Source organism: Aegilops tauschii, chromosome 3, assembly GCF_002575655.3.
Source record: "Aegilops tauschii subsp. strangulata cultivar AL8/78 chromosome 3, Aet v6.0, whole genome shotgun sequence".
NCBI classification, from domain to species: domain Eukaryota; kingdom Viridiplantae; phylum Streptophyta; class Magnoliopsida; order Poales; family Poaceae; genus Aegilops; species Aegilops tauschii.
The window spans coordinates 256,795,326-256,813,905 of record NC_053037.3 but is presented as its reverse complement, the minus strand read 5'-3'; positions in this window follow the sequence as shown (position 1 = coordinate 256,813,905).

Below are 18,580 nucleotides of genomic sequence, written 5' to 3'. Positions count from 1 at the left end.
ATGCTACATCCAGCAACCGACTGATACTCTTAGTGATGGATTCTATGTCATAAACCACCTGCTGGAGTACAGACGGGATCAGCAGAACCTTCGCATGTCACCTAAATCCGGCGATGCCCATATTCTGCAATGGGCAAAGAACCTAGGAGATGTCCCGGATCATCGACTTCGAGCTGAGTTCTATCACATCCAGCGTGGACTTGCCCAAATCATCATAAAGGAGGTCCTCGACAAAACAGGGATGTTCTACGAGGAAGGGCAAATGTCGCGTGAAGACGTCCGAACATGCGTAGCCGCTTAGCGTCTTGACCTGAAGCCTACTCGGGGGACTATCTCCCTGACTTGGATGGATGGCACGACATGTTGGAGTGATTGTCGATATATGACAATGTGTCCGTTTAGTCCATACTTTTGTATGACGAAACTTTGAGTTATGCACGATGAAACTTTGAGTTATGCATGGCGAAACTTTATTTGCGATGTAATTAAACCGTCCTCCTCAACTAGCGAAGATCACTCTAGTTAGGGCATGCATTTTGGGTACGATGAACTTTGTTATTTATGCTTATGATATGTTGCTTTTTATTTTTGCCAAGTCTATCTCTTTACGTTGCTCAACTATATATGTTGGATATCATCGACTCATGTGACGATGCAGGTGCATAGATCATCGATGGTGAAGAAGTGCTACGCCAGGAGTATACGACGAGTGGCCGGAGTGTCAGGCCCAGGTGTACCGGTTTCCGGTTTTCGAGCGACAGCCGGTAGTTAGTTTAGGTTCACGCTAGTGCGAGAGAGGGATATGAACCGACGCCTCAAGAAGTACTACATTATGTATGATGAGACATGTCATGTAACTTGTATAGCTATATCGTGATTATGATGTGACGACATGATTTGTGTTGGATGATATGATGAGACTATTATGTGTATGATATGATGAGCATATTGCATGTTTTTGATATGATTAGAATACTGTATAAAACCTGTACAAAAACATCACAAATACGCAGAAAAAAAAGATATGAGAAAATATAGTAGTACCGCTCTTTAGCGCTAGACAGGAAAATGCTACTTCTAAAGCACTCAGCAGTAGCGCTGGTATGGAAAGTGCTACTGCTAAGTAGGTATACCAATAGCGCGTGTAAAAACGCGCTGCTGTTAAGTGTTAGCTGTAGCGCCGTATCAGTAGCGCGGGTGCCCGCGCTACTGCTACTGTCGGATTTCGGGTTCCGGCAAAACCCTTGAGGTTCGAACACTGGGGTGCGCACGAAGATTTCCCCCTACCTAATCATGCCCTCAACCTCGCCACAATCTCAAAGCCTAGCTCGACGAACTCGCAACACAAGGGACACGAGATTTATACTGGTTCGGCCCACCATTGTGGTGTAATACCCTACTCCAGTGTGGTGTGGTGGATTGCCTCTCGGGCTGAGGATGAACAGTACAAGGGGAAGAACAGCCTCCTGAGGTGAGGTGTTCTTGTGCTTGGTGTGTGTGAGGATGATCTGAATCTCTCCCAGCTGAGTTGCCTCCTACTGTGGTGGCTAGTCCTATTTATAGAGGCCCTGGTCCTCTCCCCAGATATTGAGCGGGAAGGGAGCCAACAACGGCCAATTTGAAGGGGGACAACTAGTACAATCTATCCTGACTAAAGGTGGTCTTCACCTGCCAAAGGCTCTGGTGGTGACGCCGGCTTGGGCTCCACGGTGACCTCCGTCTTACCGTCCTGCTGGTCTTGGTCTTGTTGCACCGATATGGAAACCTTTGCCTGATGCCTCGGTACTCCTCGCCTGCGCTTGCCTCCTTAGCACCAAAGAGGAAACGAGGACATTGTGCACGCTGGCGCCTGCCTGGTGCCCGCCTGGTCTTGGTCGTCATGGCTGATGTTGTAGGAACCTCGCGAGGTTCGCCTTGCCTTCATCTCTCCGCCCCTCGCGAGCCAGCCTGGTGAGGCCGCTCCCGAGGAGGTCTTGTGCCGTCCGCCTCGCGAGGGTCTTGAGCGTTTGTTGGTGAAGACGGGCCATACTGGGCCGCGAGTGGAGACACGCCGTGGGCCGCGGGCAGGCAAGTCTGGGACCCCCATTCCCAGAACACCGACAATAGCCCCCGGGCCCAAGGCACGCTCGGACTTGGCTTTGAGGCGAAGCCAAAGGGCAAGTGCGGAGCGCCGCGGGCCCCAACAGCCTGCGGCGTTGGTCGACGCGTGGCGATTGATTGGACCTGGGTGTCTCCGCTTCCCCATGCTGCCTCGGCAACTGCCCGACTTGACGAGTCCCTGCTACATGCAAGGAAAAACCATCATTACCTGTGATCGTGGGGGGCGCTGGTTGGCCTTCTCTTGCTATAAATGAGGAGGGGGCAGAGCCCCCGTCACCCATCTCTTCCCATTCTGCTCGCTTCTCCTCCCTTGCTCCATCGCCAGTAGCGACTCCATGGCGCTGATACGAAGATTCTCGGCCGTGGAGAAGGGAAAGACTCCCCGCGATGAGCCCGGGCCTCTTCCGTCGAAGAAGAGGCCGGTCCACCGTCGTGACGTAGTCGTGAGGCAGGAGGTGACAAGGCCTTGGTATGAGCGGCCACCTCCTCGGTATCCGCTGCCCTTATATGCCCAAGCCGAGGGCTCAGGAGGAAGAGGCGGCGAGTGGCGTCGCCCACGCCGTGGCCGAGGTCGCCGCGCAATGGTGGCGTACGCCGTCGCCCCAGGGCCCATGCCGTGGACTCCTCGCGCGAACTCGTGCTGTGGGTGGCGATGCCTCCGCGCTCCTGGATCCGCTTCCCCCAGTTCTTCTCCGCCGAGATGCCGCCGAGGGGGCCCCTCGAGCTATGGCTGCAGCACGCTGACTGCGATGCCCCGGCGACCGGAGCGGATGTGGAAGCCATCTCCCCGAGCAAGATCTTCATGACCCACGGCTGGGGTGAGGTTGCCCGGGTTTGCCGTGCAGAAGGCGCCCTTGTGGTCCACTTCAGGTACGACGGCGCCTCCACCATGTTCTTCAAGGTCTTCGACGCGGAAGGCCGTCGCTTGGAGTGCTGCCTCGGAGAGGGCCGCCTGAACGGTGCCGCGGCAGGAGCTGGGCCTGCCGCCCATCTCGCCAGCGACTCATCCAGTAGCAGTGGCACCGCTTGGGAGTCCAGCGATTCTCCCGAGCCCTACGAGACTCCGGAGACGAGCGACGACAGCTACGTGCCCCGAGCTCAAGCCGGGCTCGGGGCAAGGCCGCAGCATCCGGCCGCCGCCGTCGCTGATCTGGATGGGGTTGGCGCCTGCCTCCCGTGGCCTACTCTTGATGATGGCATCGGCTGCGCTGGCGTGTGTAGATAGGGCTCCTTGAATTTCCTTTCTTTTGTTCCCTGCGAGGAATCGAAACGAACCCCGTGGGGGCGTGTAAAGAACCCATAATGTCTTTTGTTGGCATTATCCTTATTATGAAATTGTGCGAGCGCGTGTCCTGCTATGGCTCAGTCTCCCCTTTCTATCCTCGCAACGGCTTGGTGCTCTACGCTGACAGGTCCCGGTCCCCAGGCAGGCTGCAGCCGTCGCTGGTATGCCAAGTCGCGATGCCGTGGTCAAGTCCAGGAGGTGAGCGGCCCAAGGTCCAGTAAGAGCTCCTGAGACGCGATGCTCAGGAGGTCCCCTTTAGCGCGCAAGCGGCCACCGGGGGTTAAGAAAGGGAGGCGACGTTGCCGTGGCAGGGCGGCAGCAAGTGTGAATCCCGTGTCGCAGCGATTAGTTGGTCCAAGCGCGAAACTTATCTTGGCTGTCTGAAGTCGTTTCCTTGCGTTGCACCAGACTTGTGCGTTGGCGGTCATGGCGTAGCTAGGTTAGGCCCGTGCATGCTTCCCCTTCCTCCCCACGCTCTCCTTCGTGCTCTACATCCTCAGGTCCCGGCCCTCGAGCGAGCTCAGCCGCCGCTGGTATGCCAGGTCGCGATGCCATGGTCAAGGCCAGGGGATGAGGGCTGGAGAGCCAGTAGGAGCTCCTGAGTCGCGATGCTCAGGAGCCCCCCTTTTAACGCGCAAGCGAATCGCATGGAGAAGAAGGAGCCCGCGATACCGCCCGTTGTTGTCCTCGGGAGGTTCCTGCAAGTCAGCGCGAGGAGGGGCACAGATTGCCATTATGATTGCCGGCCGGCCACTGGTCGCTCCGTAAGAGAATGAAGGCACTGAGGGCCTGGTGTGGTGACGCGCACGGGGCGTGCCGCGGGCCAGAGCTCGACCGCTCATATTTATCGACGTTGCAGGGACGGACCCAAGCACAAGCGCCGTGCCAGCGTGAGCAGCTCCCGTGGTAGGTGACAACCAAGCCGGTGATAACCATGGATAGATTATGCATGAGAAGCAAACTAGCTTAGGTAAATACAAGAACGATACACGCCACTGGGCTGGACCCGAGCGGCTTGGGGATGATGCAGCCCGAGGGGCGCCCCCAACAGAGTAAGCTAAAGATGTAAAGGGATACATGCCACAAGGACAGACCCACACGGCCTGGGAATGATGCAGCCCGAGGGGTGCTCCCTGCTAAATAAACTTGAAAAATGTCACCTGGTTCTGTTGTTGAAGGAATGTCGGGGCAGCTGAAGGCGCGTGGTGAAGGGGTTGCTCCTCACGAGCCACCGGGACCCTGAGCCTCGGGAGCCTCTGGGGGTCCAGGCGGTTCCTTGAGGACCGTCTCCATCTCCGCCAGGACGGCGTGGTGCCTGGCTTCCTGAGCCGCCAGGATGCTCCGCAGGTTGCGCTGGAAGGCGGACGCCATGCTCGGCAGGCCAAAAGGCATGCGGACGTAGCTGTGAGGCGGGCCCTCGCGAGGGCCCATGCGCGAAGGCCAGAGAAGCTCCTGAGATGCGACCGTGTTGAGCCCTGGGATGTCGATGCAGACACGCAGCCCGCCATCCATGCCTGGATGGGGAGCCGCGCCAGGTGAGCGGCGGTCGCCGCGCATGGCTCTTGCATCCTGCAGTTCCTGAGTGGTCTTGGCAATGAACTCCTGAGCGCTGGGCGCTTCTCGCCCGGTGTCCTCCTGAGGGAAACGTGTTGCGAAGCACGCCTCCACGTGGTGCCCGAGCGCCTCCCTCGTGATGTTCGGAGGCCTTCCAGAAAAGAGCCCCCGAGCCCTGCTCGAGGAGGGCACCTGGAGCGCTTTCCTATGCGAGGGAGGGAGGCGCCCCAGGCGCGGGCGCTGATCCTGACGTGGCTCCACTTGCGGCGCCGCTCTCCTGAGGCCATGAGCGGAGTAGCTGCTTCTTCTTCTTGGGGACGACCTCAGGAGGGTATTGTGCTGCATTGCCTTCGGGGTCTTCGATTGACGCTGCTTGGAAGGCGCACTCGAGGGAGCACACCGCATCTCTTTCTTCGCAGGGGACTGTGATGATCCCGCCGCTCCCAGGCATCTTGAGGACGTTGTAGCCATGGTGTGTCACTGCCATGAACTTGGCCAGGGCCGGATACCCGAGGATGGCGTTGTATGGCAGACGGATGTGGGCGACGTCGAAGCCGATGAGCTCGGTGCGGTAGTTGTCGCGCTGTCCGAAGGTGACAGGGAGGCGGACCTACCCTATCGGTGTGGTGGAACCGTCGGTCACTCCTGAGAAGGGCTTGGTAGGCTGAAACTGATCGTAGGGCACTTGAAGGCTGTCGAACATCTCGACGGACAGGACGTTAAGCCCTGCGCCGCCGTCTATGAGGGTCTTGGTGACTTGTACGTTGTTGATGACGGGTGAGAAAAGCATTGGGAGGGCGCCAGCGATGGCCGCGCACTTGAGCTGATCTGCAGAACTGAAGGTGATGGCACACTTGGACCACCTAAGCGGGTGTGTGGCCTCGAGCCTGGGGAGGACGGCATTCACCTCGCGAGCAAACTGCTTGAAGATTCGCTGAGAGGCTGGGGCTTGAGCTCCGCCCAAGATGCAGGCGATAGCCCGCGGCTCCTGGAAGCCCCCAGCCCCTTCGTCCTAATGGTGGTTGTCGTTCCTTCTTGGCGATGGCGGCAGCGGAGGAAGCCCAGCATTGCCCTGAGGACGGTCCTCGCGAGGCTGATCCCTCCAGGCGCCCCTGTGAGGCTGGTCTTGCCAGCGGTCCTCATGAGGCCGGTCACGCCACTCCTGGCGAGGGCCACGGTTGTCCCAGCGTCCTCCGGCACGTCCTCCTCCTCGGCCGTAGCCCCGGTCATTGCGCTCGGGGCGTCGACCGAGGCGTCCATCTCGAATGGCCCTGAGCTCTTGACAGCCGTTGGTGTTGTGGCTGTGAACGTTGTGGAAGGCGCAGAATAGTCGGCTGCTCTTGGATGACTCGGGTTGGTCGCGGCCGCGCTTCGTGTCCGGCTCCTCCGCGAGTACGGCCACCCCCTTGCGCTTCACGTCCTTGGCCTTGGCTTTCTTCTCCTCCAGGTTGGCAACTGGGAGCTCGAGGAGGGAAAGGCGCCCTTCCTCAGCCCTTGCGCACTTGGTCGCCAGGTTGAACAACTCCAAGGACGTGCACAACTCCTCGTGGATGGCAAGCTCCTCCTTCATCTTGACGTCGCGGACGCCATCAGAAAACACGGAGATGATGGCCTCGTCCGTCACCTTGGGGATCTTGAGGCGAACGTTGTTGAAGCGTTGTATGTACTTCTGGAGGGTCTCTCCTGGCTGCTGCTTGACACGGCGCAGGTCACCCACGGCCGGAGGGCGGTCACGAGTGCCCTTGAAGTTGGTGACGAAGCGGTCGCGCATCTCGTTCCAGGAGGAGACGGAGCCTGGGGGCAGGTTCAGGAGCCATCAGCGGGCACCATCCTTAAGAGCCATGGGGAACCAGTTCGCCATGACTTTCTCATCGCCGTTGGCCACCTCGATGCTCAGTTCCTAGAGCTGCAGGAACTCCGCGGGGTCGGGGGTGCCGTCGTAGCGTGGAGGCAGGTCTGGCTTGAACTTGCCCGGCCATGCGACGCTTGATACGTCTCCAATGTATCTATAATTTTTGATTGCTTCATGCTATATTATATTCTGTTTTGGATGATTAATGGGCTTTGTTATACACTTTTATATTATTTTTGGGACTAACCTATTAACCGGAGGCCCAGCCCAAATTGCTATTTTTTTGCCTATTTCAGAGTTTCGTAGAAAAAGAATATCAAATGGAGTCCAAACGGAATGAAACCTTCGGGAACGTGATTTTCGAAACAAACGTGATCCACAGGACTTGGACCCTACGTCAAGAAAGCAACCAGGAGAGCACGAGGTAGGTGGGCGCGCCTACCCCCCTGGGCGCACCCTCCACCCTCCTGGGGCCCACGTTGCTCCACCGACGTACTTCTTCCTCCTATATATACCTACGTACCCCCAAACCAACAGAAGCATCCACGAAAACCTAATTCCACCGCCGCAACCTTCTGTACTCGTGAGGTCCCATCTTGGGGCCTTTTCCGGCGTCCTGCCGGAGGGGGCATTGATCACGGAGGGCTTCTACATCAACACCATAGCCTCTCCGATGATGTGTGAGTAGTTTACCTCAGACCTTCGGGTCCATAGTTATTAGCTAGATGGCTTCTTCTCTCTCTTTGGATCTCAATACAAAGTTCTCCACGATTCTCATGGAGATCTATTCGATGTAATCTTCTTTTGCGGTGTGTTTGTTGAGACTGATGAATTGTGGGTTTATGATCAAGTTTATCTATGAACAATATTTGAATCTTCTCTGAATTCTTTTATGTATGATTGGTTATCTTTGCAAGTCTCTTCGAATTATCAGTTTGGTTTGGCCTACTAGATTGATCTTTCTTGCAATGGGAGAAGTGCTTAGCTTTGGGTTCAATCTTGCGGTGTCCTTTCCCAGTGACAGTAGGGGCAGCAAGGCACGTATTGTATTGTTGCAATCGAGGATAACAAGATGGGGTTTATATCATATTGCATGAGTTTATCCCACTACATCATGTCACCTTACTTAAAGCGTTACTCTGTTCTTTTGAACTTAATACTCTAGATGCATGCTGGATAGCGGTCGATGTGTGGAGTAATAGTAGTAGATGCAGGCAGGAGTCGGTCTACTTGTCGCGGACGTGATGCCTATATACATGATCATACCTAGATATTCTCATAACTATGCTCAATTCTATCAATTGCTCAACAGTAATTTGTTCACCCACCATAATACTTATGCTCTTGAGAGAAGCCACTAGTGAAACCTATGGCCCCCGGGTCTATTTTCCATCATATTAATCTTCCAACACTTAGCAATTTTTATTGCCTTTTATTTTACTTTGCATCTTTATTATAAAAATACCAAAAATATTATCTTATCATATCTATCAGATCTCACTTTCGTAAGTGACCGTCAAGGGATTGACAACCCCTTTATTGCGTTGGTTGCGAGGTTTTTATTTGTTTGTGTAGGTGCGAGGGACTTGAGCGTGGCCTCCTACTGGATTGATACCTTGGTTCTCAAAAACTGAAGGAAATACTTACGCTACTTTACTGCATCACCCTTTCCTCTTCAAGGGAAAACCAACGCAGTGCTCAAGAGGTAGCAAGAAGGATTTCTGGCGCCATTGCCGGGGAGTCTACACAAAAGTCAAATACCAACTACCCATCACAAACTCTTATCTCCCGCATTACATTATTTGCCATTTGCCTCTCGTTTTCCTCTCCCCCACTTCACCCTTGCTGTTTTATTCGCCCTCTTTTCCGTTCGCCTCTTTTTCGCTTGCTTCTTGTTTGCTCGTGTGTTGGATTGTTTGCTTATCACGATGGCTCAAGATAATACTAAATTGTGTGACTTTACCAATACCAACAACAATGATTTTCTTAGCACTCCGATTGCTCCTCTTACCGATACTAAATCTTGTGAAATTAATGATGCTTTGTTGAATCTTGTCATGAAAGATCAATTCGCCGACCTTCCTAGTGAAGATGCCGCTACCCATCTAAATAGCTTCGTTGATTTGTGTGATATGCAAAAGAAGAAAGATGTGGACAATGATATTGTTAAAGTGAAGCTATTTCCTTTTTCGCTTAGAGATCGTGCTAAAGCTTGGTTTTCGCCTTTGCCTAAAAATAGTATTGATTATTGGAATAAGTGCAAAGATGCTTTTATCTCTAAGTATTTTCCTCCCGCTAAGATCATCTCTCTTAGAAACGATATTATGAATTTTAAGCAACTTGATCATGAACATGTTGCACAAGCTTGGGAGAGGATGAAATTAATGATACGTAATTGCCCTACACATGGTTTGAATTTGTGGATGATTATACAAAATATTTTATGCCAGACTGAATTTTGCTTCTAGAAATCTTTTAGATTCGGCCGCGGGAGGCACTTTTATGGAAATCACTTTAGGAGAAGCTACTAAACTCCTAGATAATATTATGGTTAATTATTCTCAATGGCACACTGAAAGATCTACTAATAAAAAAGTGCATGCGATAGAAGAAAGTAATGTTTTGAGTGGAAAGATGGATGAACTTATGAAATTATTTGCTACTAAGAGTGTTTCTTCTGATCCTAATGATATGCCTTTGTCTACTTTGATCGAGAATAATAATGAATCCATGGATGTGAATTTTGTTGGTAGGAATAATTTTTGTAACAATGCGTATAGAGGAAACTTTAATCCTAGGCCGTATCCTAGTAATTCCTCTAATAATTATGGTAATTCCTACTACAATGCTTATGGAAATTTTAATAAGATGCCCTCTGAATTTGATACTAGTGTTAAGGAGTTTATGAATTCACAAAAGAATTTCAATGCTTTGCATGAAGAAAAAATGCTTAAAGTTGATGAATTGGCTAGGAACGTTGATAGAATTTCTCTTGATGTTGATTCTTTGAAACTTAGATCTATTCCACCTAAGCATGATATCAATGAGTCTCTCAAAGCCATGAGAATTTCCATTGATGAGTGCAAAGAAAGAACCGTTAGGATGCGTGCTAAGAAAGATTGCTTTGTGAAAGCGTGTTCTTCTAATTTCTATGAAAATAAAGAAGAAGATCTAAAAGTTATTGATGTGTCCTTTACCTAGATCTTTGTTTTCCAACATGAATCTTGATAATGATGGGACTGAATATGAGTTACCTTTACCTAGAAGACGATCCAAATATTCAGAGTTTTTTGCAAAAATTGGTAAAAGTGAGATTGAAGAGATCTAAACTCTAGATATTAATGAACCCACTATTTTGGATTTCAAGGAATTTAATTATAATAATTGCTCTTTGATAGATTGTATTTCCTTGTTGCAATCTGTACTAAATTCTCCTCATGCTTATAGCCAAAATAAAGCTTTTACTAAACATATCGTTGATGCCTTGATGCAATCTTATGAAGAAAAACTTGAGTTGGAAGTTTCTATCCCTAGAAAACTTTATGATGAGTGGGAACCTACTATTAAAATTAAAATTAAAGATCATGAATGCTATGCTTTGTGTGATTTGGGTGCTAGTGTTTCCACAATTCCAAAAACTTTGTGCGATTTGCTAGGTTTCCGTGATTTTGATGATTGCTCTTTAAACTTGCACCTTGCGGATTCCACCATTAAGAAACCTATGGGAAGAATTAATGATGTTCTTATTATTGCAAATAGGAACTACGTGCCCGTAGATTTTATTGTTCTTGACATAGATTGCAATCCTTCATGTCCTATTATTCTTGGTAGACCTTTCCTTAGAACGATTGGTGCAATTATTGATATGAAGGAAGGAAATATTAGATTCCAATTTCCGTTAAAGAAAGGCATGGAACACTTTCCTAGAAATAAAATTAAACTACCATATGAATCTATTATGAGAGCCACTTATGGGTTGCCTACCAAAGATGGCAATACCTAGATCTATCCTTGCCTTTATGCCTAGCTAGGGGCGTTAAACGATAGCGCTTGTTGGGAGGCAACCCAATTTTATTTTTAGTTTTTTGCTTTTTGCTTCTGTTTAGGAATAAATCTTTGATCTAGCCTCTATATTTGTTTTTATATTTTAATTAGTGTTTTTGCCAAGTTAAACCTATAGGATCTTCTTGGATGATAGTTATTTGATCTTGCTGAAAATTCCACAAACTTTCTGTTCACGAAAACAATTGTTAAAAATCACCAGAAAATGATAAAATATTGATTCCAATTGCTGCTGATCAATAAACAAATTGTATAGGTCTTCCTATTTTTGCTGAAGTTTTTGAGTTCCAGAAGTTTGCATTAGTTACATATTACTACTGACTGTTCTGTTTTTGACAGATTCTGTTTGTCGTGTGTTGTTTGCTTATTTTGATGAATCTATGGCTAGTAAATATTTTATAAACCATAGAGAAGTTGGAATACAGTAGGTTTAACACCAATATAAATAAAGAATGAGTTCATTACAGTACCTTGAAGTGGTGTTTTGTTTTCTTTCGCTAACGGAGCTCACGAGATTTTCTGTTAAGTTTTGTAGTGTGAAGTTTTCATGTTTCGGGTAAAAGATTTGATGGATTATGGAACAAGGAGTGGCAAGAGCGTAAGCTTGGGGATGCCCATGGCACCCCAAGATAATCTAAGGACACCAAAAAGCCAAAGCTTGGGGATGCCCCGGAAGGCATCCCCTCTTTCGTCTATTTCCATCGGTAACTTTACTTGGAGCCATATTTTTATTCACCACATGATAAGTGTTTTGCTTGGAGCGTCTTGTATGATTTGAGTCTTTGCTTTTTAGTTTACCACAATCATCTTTTCTGTACACACCTTTTGAGAGAAACACACATGATTCGGAATTTATTAGAATACTCTATGTGCTTCACTTATATCTTTTGAGCTATATAGTTTTTGCTTTAGTGCTTCACTTATATCTTTTAGAGCACGGCGGTGGATTTGTTTTATAGAAACTATTATTCTCTCATGCTTCACTGATATTATTTTGAGAGTCTTAAACAGCATGGTAATTTGCTTAAGTAGGAAAATTAATCCTAATATGCTAAGTATTCAAGACTAGTAAAAAAACTTTCTTATGAGTGTGCTGAATACTAAGAGAAGTTTGATGATTGATGATTGTTTTGAGATATGGAGGTAGTGATATTAAAGTTGTGCTAGTTGAGTAGTTGTGAAATTGAGAAATACTTGTGTTGAAGTTTACAAGTCCCGTAGCATGCACGTATGGTAAACGTTATGTAACAAATTTGAAACATGAGGTGTTCTTTGATTGTCTTCCTTATGAGTGGCGGTCGGGGACGAGCGATGGTCTTTTCCTACCAATCTATCCCCCTAGGAGCATGCGCGTAGTGCTTGGTTTTTGATGACTTGTAGATTTTTGCAATAAGTATGTGAGTTCTTTATGACTAATGTTGAGTCCATGGATTATACGCACTCTTACCCTTCCATCATTGCTAGCCTCTTCGGTACCGTGCATTGCCCTTTCTCACATTGAGAGTTAGTGCAAACTTCGCCGATGCATCCAAACCCCGTGATATGATACGCTCTTTCACACATAAACCTCCTTATATCTTCCTCAAAACAGCCACCATACCTACCTATTATGGCATTTCCATATCCATTCCGAGATATATTGCCATGCAACTTTCCACCGTTCCATTTATCATGACACGTTCGTCATTATCATATTGCTTTGCATGATCATGTAGTTGACATCGTATTGTGGCAAAGCCACCGTTCATAATTTTTCATACATGTCACTCTTGATTCATTGCTATCCCGGTATACCGCCGGAGGCATTCATATAGAGTCATACTTTGTTCTAGTATCGAGTTGTAATCATTGAGTTGTAAATAAATAGAAGTGTGATGATCATCATTCATAGAGCATTGTCCCAAATAAAAGCCAAATAAAAAAAGAAGGCCCAAAAAAGAAAATAAAAAGGGACAATGCTACTATCCTTTATTTTTTCCACACTTGTGCTTCAAAGTAGCACCATGATTTTCATGATAGAGAGTCTCTTGTTTTGTCACTTTCTTATACTAGTGGTAATTTTTCATTACAGAACTTGGCTCGTATATTCCAACAATGGGCTTCCTCAAATGCCCTAGGTCTTCGTGAGCAAGCAAGTTGGATGCACACCCACTTAGTTTCTTTTGTTGAGCTTTCATGCATTTATAGCTCTAGTGCATCCATTGCATGGCAATCCCTACTCCTTGCATTAACATCAATCGATGGGCATCTCCATAGCCCGTTGATTAGCCGCGTTGATGTGAGACTTTCTCCCTTTTTGTCTTCTCCACATAACCCCCATCATTATATTCTATTCCACCCATAGTGCTATATCCATGGCTCACACTCATGTATTGCGTGAAGGTTGAAAAAGTTTGAGATTACTAAAGTATGAAACAATTGCTTGGCTTGTCATCGGGGTTGTGCATGATGAGAGCATTCTTGTGTAATGAAGATGGAGCATGACTAAACTATATGATTTTGTAGGGATGAACTTTCTTTGGCCATGTTATTTTGAGAAGACATAATTGCTTAGTTAGTATGCTTGAAGTATTATTGCTTTTATGTCAACATTAAACTTTTATCTTGAATCTTTCGGATCTGAATATTCATACCACAATTAAGAGGGTTACATTAAAAAAATTATGCCAAGTAGCATTCCGCATCAAAAATTCTTTTTTTATCATTTACCTACTCGAGGACGAGCAGGAATTAAGCTTGGGGATGCTTGATACGTCTCCAACATATCTATAATTTTTGATTGCTTCATGCTATATTATATTCTGTTTTGGATGATTAATGGGCTTTGTTATACACTTCTATATTATTTTTGGGACTAACCTATTAACCGGAGGCCCAGCCCAAATTGCTATTTTTTTGCCTATTTCAGAGTTTCGCAGAAAAAGAATATCAAACGGAGTCCAAACGGAATGAAACCTTCGGGAACGTGATTTTCGGAACAAACGTGATCCAGAGGACTTGGACCCTACGTCAAGAAAGCAACTAGGAGAGCACGAGGTAGGGGGCGTGCCTACCCCCTGGGCACGCCCTCCACCCTCGTGGGGCCCACATTGCTCCACCGACGTACTTCTTCCTCCTATATATACCTACGTACCCCCAAACCAATAGAAGCATCCATGAAAACCTAATCCCACCGCCGCAACCTTCTGTACTCGTGAGGTCCCATCTTGGGGCCTTTTTCGGCGTCCTACCGGAGGGGGCATTGATCACGGAGGGCTTCTACATCAACACCATAGCCTCTTCGATGATGTGTGAGTAGTTTACCTCAGACCTTCGGGTCCATAGTTATTAGCTAGATGGCTTCTTCTCTCTCTTTGGATCTCAATACAAAGTTCTCCATGATTCTCGTGGAGATCTATTCGATGTAATCTTCTTTTGCGGTGTGTTTGTTGAGACCGATGAATTGTGGGTTTATGATCAAGTTTATCTATGAACAATATTTGAATCTTCTCTGAATTCTTTTATGTATGATTGGTTATCTTTGCAAGTCTCTTAGAATTATCAGTTTGGTTTGGCCTACTAGATTGATCTTTCTTGCAATGGGGGAAGTGCTTAGCTTTGGGTTCAATCTTGCGGTGTCCTTTCCAAGTGACAGTAGGGGAAGCAGGGCACGTATTGTATTGTTGCCATCGAGGATAACAAGATGGGGTTTATATCATATTGCATGAGTTTATCCCTCTACATCATGTCATCTTACTTAAAGCGTTACTCTGTTCTTTTGAACTTAATACTCTAGATGCATGCTGGATAGCGGTCGATGTGTGGAGTAATAGTAGTAGATGCAGGCAGGAGTCAGTCTACTTGTTGCGGACGTGATGCCTATATACATGATCATACCTAGATATTCTGATAACTATGCTCAATTCTATCAATTGCTCAACAGTAATTTGTTCACCCACCGTAATACTTATGCTCTTGAGAGAAGCCACTAGTGAAACCTATGGCCCCCGGGTCTATTTTCCATCATATTAATCTTCCAACGCTTAGCTATTTTTATTGCCTTTTATTTTACTTTGCATCTTTATTATAAAAATACCAAATATATTATCTTATCATATCTATCAGATCTCACTTTCGTAAGTGACCGTGAAGGGACTAACGACCCCTTTTATTGCATTGGTTGGGAGGTTTTTATTTGTTTGTGTAGGTGCAAGGGACTTGAGCGTGGCCTCCTACTGGATTGATACCTTGGTTCTCAAAAACTGAGGGAAATACTTACGCTACTTTACTGCATCACCCTTTCCTCTTCAAGGGAAAACCAACGCAGTGCTCAAGAGGTAGCAGCGCTACGCAGCTCAAGAGTGAAGGCGCGGCAGCCTGCGGTGGCCACCGGGACCCTTTGCTGATGTGGAGCCTGCCCTTGATGTCCGCGCACCGCCACCGCAGGCGGCGCACGGTCTTGTCGTAGTGGTGCTGGGAGCACGGGAGCATTTTCTTGCGGACGAGGAACTTCTTGGCAGCTTCCTTCTTCACGCACGCGCGCCCGACGCGGCGGGTCGCGTCGGGGGGCCGCACGCCTTGGCGCCAGGATGCCATCTTGGTACGGAGGTGGTGGAGGTGGCACTCCATGAGGCACGTCGCCCGCAGCCGGCGGAGGGCGAGGCAACAAGAGGGAGGGCACAGGGGAGCCCCCTGCGGCACTGACGAGCTCGGCGATGCGGTCCAGCCAGTCCTCGTAGAGGTCGTCGGTGGGGCGGTAGCGCAGGAGTTCGCGTGCCATGCACAACGCGGCATGCGCGTCCGTGGGAGCGCGACGAGTGTGACACGACGAGCCGGCCGGGGTCAGCGATGGAGTGGCGATGCGGCCGTCCCGCCGCATCGAGGGGTGCAGCGAGGACGCTTGCTGCTCGTTTCCCGCTGGGCCGGTGGCAGCGTTGGCGGCAGGTGATGGAGAACGATGGGGAGGCCCGCCGACGGGAGCCGTCTGAGCAACGTGGGTGGCGAGGGCGGCCCGGCGCTCAGCGCGAGCTCGGCGAGCATCCGCCATGGATGCGACGAAGCGACGGGACGCAGATCGACGGAAGGAAAGCTTCGGCGCACCCCTACCTGGCGCGCCAAATGTCGGATTTCGGGTTTCAGCAAAACCCTTGAGGTTCGAACACTGGGGTGCGCACGAAGATTTCCCCCTACCTAATCACGCCCTCAACCTCGCCGCAATCTCAAAGCCTAGCTCGACGAACTCGCAACACAAGAGACACAAGATTTATACTAGTTCGGGCCACCATTGTGGTGTAATATCCTACTCAAGTGTGGTGTGGTGGATTGCCTCTCGGGCTGAGGATGAACAGTACAAGGGGAAGAACAGCCTCCTGAGGTGAGGTGTTCTTGTGCTTGGTGAGTGTGAGGATGATCTGAATCTCTCCCAGCTGAGTTGCCTCCTACTATGGTGGCTAGTCCTATTTATAGAGGCCCTGGTCCTCTCCCAGAACGCCGACAGCTACACCAAATACCCACGCTGCCGCTAGGCTTTTTCCTAGTAGTGCAAGCGAGTTGGATGCCCACCCACTTAGTTTTCTTTTGAGCTTTCATACACTTATAGCTCTAGTGCATCATTTGCATGGCAATCCCTAGTCCTTGCATTGACACCAATTGATGGGCATCTTCATAGCCCATTGATTAGCCTCATCAATGTGAGACTTTCTGGTTTTTTGTCTTCTACACACAACCTCCACCATCATGTTGTATTCCACCTATAGTGCTATATCCATGGCTCACGCTCATGTATTGCGTGAACGTTGAAAAAGTTTGAGAACGTAAAAAGTATGAAACAATTGCTTGGCTTGTCATCGCGACTGTGCATGATAAATACTTTGTGTGATGAAGATAGAGCATGACAAGATTATATGATTTTGTAGGGATAACTTTCTTTAGCCTTGATATTTTGAGAAGACATGATTTCTTTATTAGTATGCTTGAAGTATTATTGTTTTTATGTCAATATTAAACTTTTGTTTTGAATCTTATGGATCTGAATATTCATGCCAAACAAAAAGACTACATTGATAAACATGTTAGGTACCATTCCTCATAAAAATTTCTGATTTTATCAGTTACCTCCTCGAGGACGAGCATGAATTAAGCTTGTGGATGCTTGATACGTCTCCAACGTATCTATAATTTTTTATTGTTCCATGCTATTATATTATCCATCTTGGATGTTTTATATGCATTATTATGCTATTTTGTATCATTTTTTGGGACAAACCTATTAACCTAGTGCCTAGTGCCTAGTGCCAGTTCCTATTTTTTTCCTTGTTTTGTCTTTTACAAAAATTCAATACCAAACGGAGTCCAAACAGAACGAAACTTTTTGACGATTTTTCTTGGACAAGAAGACACCCACGAAGCTTCGGGATGAGGCCAGAGGAGCCACGAGGTAACCACAAGCCAGGAGGCCGCGCCCTAGGGGAGCGCGCCTCCAGGGATTGTGGGCTGGAGCACCTCCAACCCTAATCTCAACTCTATAAATTCCCAAATATTCCCCATATAGCAGGGGGCACACCAAAATAATTTTCCGCCGCCGCAAGTTTCTGTCCTCATGAGTTCCATCTGGAGACCTATTCCGGTACTCTGCCGAGGGGGATTCGGTCATGGAGGGCCTCTACATCAACCTTGCTTCCCTACCGATGATGTGTGAGTAGTTTACCATAGACCTACGGATCCATAGCTAGTAGCTAGATGGCTTCTTCTCTCTTTTTTATCTTCAAGACAATGTTCTTCGCGATGTTCTTGGAGATCTATTCGATGTAATCTTCTTTTGCGGTGCGTTTGTTGAGATTCGATGAATTGTGGATTTTATGATCAGATTATCTATGACTATTATTTGAGTCTTCTCTAAACTCTTTTATGCATGATGAGATAGCTTTGTATTTCTCTCCGAACTATTGATTCGGTTTGGCCAACCAGATTGATTTTTTGCAAGGGGAGAGGTTCTTTGTGATGGGTTCAATCTTGTGGTGTCCTCATCCAGTGACAAAAGGGGTAGCGAGGCACATATTTGTATTGTTGCCATTAAGGATAAAAAGATGTGGTCTATTTTATATTGATTGGATCTATCCCTCTACATCATGTCATCTTGCTTAAGGCGTTACTCCGTTCTTGTTAACTTAATACACTAGATGCATGCTGGATAGCGGGCGATGTGTGGAGTAATAGTAGTAGATGCAGGCAGGAGTCGGTCTACTTGTCACAGACGCGATGCCTATATTCATGATCATTACCTTAGATATCGTCATAACTTTGCGCTTTTCTATCAACTGCTCAACAATAATTTGTTTACCCACCATATGCATTCTTTCAAAGAGAAGCCACTAGTGAAAACTATGCCTCCGAGCCTATTTTTATCATATTATTTTCAGATCTATAAAACCAAAAACACAAAAATACCTTGCTGCAATTTATTTTCCTTTACTTTATTTTGCACTTTATTTATCTTTTATACCTATCTCTATCAGATCTCATCCCTACAAGTAACCGTGAAGGGTTGGACAACCCCTTTATCGTGTTGGGTGCAAGTATTTGTTTGTTTGTGCAGGTGCTATCATTGCAGACTTGTGTATTCCTCCTACTTGATTGATACGTTGGTTCTTAACTGAGGGAAATACTTATCTCTACTTTGCTGCATCACCCTTTTCGCTTAAAGGGAAAACCAACATAAGCTCAAGAAGTAGCAACCTCCTTATTACGCC